Genomic DNA, 5,462 nt, shown 5'->3' with positions numbered 1-5,462 from the left:
AGGATTAGCCTTGCTACCCAGAGGGACGGGCAGACGGTGAGCGCTGCCTTCTTCTGGGCAGTTGTCCGAGTTGCAGACTCTCAGGCCCACCCAGACCTAATGAATCAGGATCTGCTTTTCAACAAGCTTCCCAGGGATCTATAGGGACATTAGGATTTGAGAAGCATTGGTCTAAAGGGTGAGTGGGAAACAGTAGGCCAAGGCAGGCGGTGGAGGGGCATGGGGAAGGCCTGGCAGGCCCGGGAGTGGGTGCTCGGTGGAGGCACCTGGCACTTGGAGATGGTGGAGACAGGCCAGTGCAGATGGACCAAAGCCAGACGAGGCTGGCAGGATGAGCAAGGGAGACCCTCAGTTTGGGGCTAGTTATGGGTTGGGACCACTTTAGATCCTCTTGGAACCTTAAGTTTCTTCATGGGCCAAGGGACCATATGCTCCTACCCACCCCACCCCACCCCACCCCCATCTCCGGGGGCTGTTGGGAGGATCAGATCACTTAATGTACTGCAAATGTCCACAGCGGCAGGCCCTCCCACAGCTTTTCTTTTGAAGAGAAACAGAGAAGAGCTATGGTCAGCTGGATGCTCGCTGAACTTCCTTAATGTGTCTGGAACTGGGAAGGTGAAACTCAAAAGTAAATCCTGGTGCTGATATGAACAATTTATCAAACACATCCCAAGCAGCAGTGATGAAAAAAGACTCTTTAGCTGTGGTTTTGGGTATTGGTGAAGGGAGAGTGTTAGGAAGGGGGAGAGGGTGAATGAAATGGTGGAACCTGTGGGATTAGGGCTGCTCTGGGGCCAGGACTGCCTTCCCCATCCCCATCTCACCTCCTGGCATTAGCCCCCAGCTTCCTATGGTGTTGTGGGATGCAGGAGTGGGACACAGGGGACCACCCGGAGAAGTGACTACTTACTCTGCACAGTTTTTGTGTTAACAGTGAGGGCTAGAAAGATTAGAACCTAAAACAAAACAAAAACAACAACAAGAAGCCGAAAAAATGGCAGGAGAAACAGAGAGGCCCCTGGGTGGCTCAGTGGGTTAAACATCTGCCTTCAGTTCAGGTCCTGATCCCAGGGTCCTGGGATCGAGTCCCAGGTCAGGCTCTTTGCTAAGCAGGGAGTCTGCTTCTCCCTCTCCCTCTGCCCCTCCCCCCTGCTTGTGTGTGCTCGCACCTTCTCTCTCTCTCTCAAATAAATTAAATCTTGAGAAAAAAAAGAGAAACAGAAAAACAAACATCCCTTCAAAAGTAAAGGCCTTGAATTTCAGTGACTCTTACTAATCAGATGGAAGGGTCTGGTTTCCAAAGCTCTCACCTACACCATGGCTCTTCCTCCGTTGCACCTGTGTAACCCTGCACCAGGCTGGAAAGATGCACAGGTGACCCAGAGAGCTCCTCTTTGTTCTCCCTTTCACGTTCTATTAGGTCCGCACAGGCCCTGAGCGGGCAACCCGGCTTGATTTACAGCCCGAAACCACTCCTCCGCCTTTGTATCTGGTCCTCACAATTATATCCCACGGGCCCTCAAAGTTGTCCACAGAACCCTTTCTGCCATTTGCCACGATATTTGTCCCTGTGGCAGCCATGGGCTTTTCGAAATTCTTGTTTACAATTGGTAATTCACAGGAAGGAAAATCCAGGCCAAGGAAGTTCAAGTGAGCAGTTTGAGAATGAACAGCTGGGGTCTGGCAGGGGCAGGGCAGAAGTTCTGGTACTTATTTCAGAGATTTTTTTCATCAGCATCATCAGATAATATTTAAAGAACAGAAAGATACTAAGAAGGAAATCTCGGGGTGCCTGAGTGGCTCAGTTAGTTAAGCATCTATCTTTGGCTCAGGTCATGATCTCAGGGTCCTGGAATCGGGTCTCTGCTCAGCAGGGAGTCTGTTCCTTCCCTCTCTCTGTCCCTCCCCCTGCTCATGCTGTCTCTATCTCAAATAAATGAATAAAATCTTTGGGGGGGAAAAAAAAAGGAAGGAAGTCTCATTAGCGATGATTCCCACCCAAAGCGAACACTGAGGAGCACTCTGGCTATGGACTTCTAGCCTCCCACAGAGCCCTTGACTTTTTAAAAATTACATGGTGTGTGCATTCATGTAATTCAGAAACGTATATAAGAACATTATAGGTAAATGTTCTTAACACCCTCCTATCTGGACTCATTCACCACCCCAAAGCTTACCTTTATGAATTTGGCAGGTATCTTTCCAAAGTTAGTACTGTTTTGTTCTATATATCTTCATTCCTATGCTATACCCATCAGTCATTCTGAGATTTCTCCATACTTCTCTAACTGATCCATTTTCATAGTTATATAGTATTCCATCATGTGTCACTTATTCATTCATCCCACTTCTGATGAACATTGAAGTTCTTCCCAGTGTCTTACTGTGACCAACACTGCAACAATGAGTGTCTTGGTACCTTTCACTCAGTGCTTATGTGGAAATGCTTCTCTAGAATTGAATCCTAGGGGCTGCTGGGTGATAAGTCATCCACATTTTGAATTTTAATAATTAACCTGCTAACTTGCCTTTCAAAGAGCCTGCTCCAACCCAAAATCAGTGTATGAGGGTACGTGTCTGTCCATAGTTCTGCAAAAATTCTTGTTGTTGTCAGATTGCCCAAGGATAATTTTCCAAAAGTTAAATAGGACTGTCGAATGTTTCTACAAATATGGCATGACATGTGTCAGAAGTTTTATTCCCCTCACTAATTAATGAGAAAATTTGTAAGATGGAAACGCTGACTCAAAGACCATTTGGAGAAAAGTTTATACTGTCCTTAAAATATATTAAAATAAGATTGTTAGACTAAATATAAAAACAGTTAATGTCCTACAGGACAATAAAAGATAACCTGTGAAGTTATCTTTTCTCTGGGGCAAAAATTGTTTGCATCTCTATCAAGCACAAATCTGCAAGTTAATATATAATCCTGCAGAGTCTTAGCCTTTCATTAATAGTAAACAGCAACATCAAACAATGGTACATTCTCCTAGAAAATTAAGCAATCCTTGGGCTTTAAAACAAGGCCCAGTAACTTTGAAAGGACATACATTGAGAGGTGACCGTCCTTTTTGCCTTCTTTCCAGATTTGGGATAATTTTTCTTAATAGATTTTTAGAAATCTGGATCAATGCAATGGGTGAAAAATAGTCCATTGTGTTTTAATCTGAATTTCTGTAATTATTTGCGGCTTCGGGGCAATTGCTCTTTCTGCTTGGGCATAGAGTTTTCTCTCACTCTGGGTCTCTTCAAACAAACATCCCTGATAGGAAAATACTTTCTTCTCTTTGGTGACCAGGAATGCCTGGCACAGACGGAGGGACAGCTTCACAAAGTTAGGTCTCCTTGGCAACGGGGGACCGCAGATCCGATTGTTCCTAGGCAAGATTTTACAGAATGCATAAAAGCACCTTAATTCTGGCCTTGAACGTCCTAGCGAGGGCTGTTCAGCCCAGGGGCAGCTAGAGAATAAGGGTGTGTGTCCTGGGAGGGTGGCTTGGTTGTGAGGGAGGACTCACTGGGGCTTTGTTGAGGAAGATGGGATGCAGCCCTGCTCAGCTCCTTGAACCTCTTTCTTCAGGCCCCTTGGTCCACAGGGCAGACTCTCAGTGGTCAGCCTATCAGCCACACACCCCACTTACTGACTGCAGCCACAGTGCAGGGCACACCAGACTGCTGAGAACTCCTTCTCCCAGTTCACACAGCAAACGGAGACCAAGGCCAGCACAGAGAGGAAAAGATAAACCTGGTTGGTGAGCCCCAAAGATAGAACACCTCAAGTCACTGGAGCAGTCTGAATAAAACCCGGTGGCGGTGATGGAAGGCGGGAGTGGGGGGGATGGGGGGCGGGGGGACACATCTCAGGCTAGACTGAGTCAAGTGACCAGCAACCTGCCCTCAGCCTCTAACGTTTGTGTGCCCTAGATTGGCTCTCTACGCTTTCTGGATTCTGCAAAACGCTGAAGGGGGCCTAGCCCTGGCTCTCCCACCACTGCCTCCGGCGATGTGAGGTCACAGGAGACACTTCTGGAACCAACTTCCAATTCTTAAACGATCACTTGAAATTTTTTTCTGATTAGGAACAGGCTAAAAAATGGGCTGGGAATCACGGCTGCTGTAAATCCCCGTTTTCAATACGGGCAGTTTCCCTAGTTCGACTTCCGAAATCCCAGACTCACAAAGGGCGACCAGCTCACTTCGAGGGGCTCTTTCCGAGACTCCTTTCCACCACCAGTCCGTCCCACTTCTTAGCAGTGGGGAGGATCCCCTCTCCTGTTGGAGGGCGACCGCTTGGCTAGGGGGCCAAAGTCCTAAGGGACTCCCGTTCCCTGTCTGTCTGTCCCTTTGCTTCCCGGTGTGTCTGCGGCGGGTGTCCGGGCTCTGGCACGACTGGAATGCGCGGGGGGACGCGGGGCGGGGAGCGGACACCAGGCGGAGCGGGGACTCTGAGCGCGGGACTGAACGTGGGGGGATCGGGCCTCGGTCCCCAGCCCCGACCCCCGGCCCAGCCCGGCGTGGGTGGGCGACGGCGCAGAGACTAGGGCGAGGCCAACAGTCCCGACCGCTTCCGGACCCCCGGCACCGCAGCCTCCCTCCCGCTCCGCCCAGCCCTGGTCCCCCGCCCCGACCCACGTGCAGTTCCCTTCCCTGTCGCCGGCCGGACAGGGCGCGCAGCCCCCAGCCTAGAGTTGCAGAGAAGCGAGAAACGGAAGAGAAGAAAGTCTGCACCGAGAACCCCGGGAGCGCAGGCCTGCCCCGCCCTCCCTTCCCCGCTCCTCGTCCAGTCACCGGCGGGCGACTCTGGGGCCGGTAGGGGAAGGAAGCGGCGGGGGCGGTCTGGGTCCGGGCAGGGGGCGCGGAGGCGGGGCCCAGCGCTCGGGTTTCAGCCCGGCTCCCGGAGGCCGGGGGTGCAGGCGGCCCCAGCAGCTCCGGCTGCGCGTGGGCGGCGCGGGGAGCGGCGGGCCAGGCCACCCCCTCGGCTCGCAGCCTGCCCGGCGTCCGCTCGCCCGGAGGAGGGAGGAAGGCGGCGGCGGCGACCTCGACGTCGACGACCGCGCCGCCCGCGATGGGAAGTGCCTTATAAAGACGCAGCTCGGCGGGGCCCGACCGACTAGTCGCCGCACTTCCCCGCGAGTGTACGCAGAGGTGGGGGGCGGACCCCGGACAGACCCAGGTTACTAAGGACTGCGGCCCTTGACAGCGGCCCACGGACCCCGGCTCTGGACAGACCTGGAACGGACCCCGGCTCCCGGCGGACTCCGGCGGATCCCAGCTCCGGGCAGACGCCGCAGACTCCAGCCGGCTCCCGGGTCCCGAAAGACCTCGGACGGACCCTGACCCCAGAGAGACCCCGGTCCCGGGCAGACCGCAGGCATACGGCGGCGGACCGATCCCGGCCCCGGAGACCTTGGACGCACCCCGGCCCGGGAGAGTTCCCGGCAGGATCCCGGCTCCGG

This window comes from Mustela nigripes, chromosome 5 (assembly GCF_022355385.1).
Source record: "Mustela nigripes isolate SB6536 chromosome 5, MUSNIG.SB6536, whole genome shotgun sequence".
NCBI lineage: Eukaryota > Metazoa > Chordata > Mammalia > Carnivora > Mustelidae > Mustela > Mustela nigripes.
Note: the sequence above shows the minus strand (reverse complement) of the source record.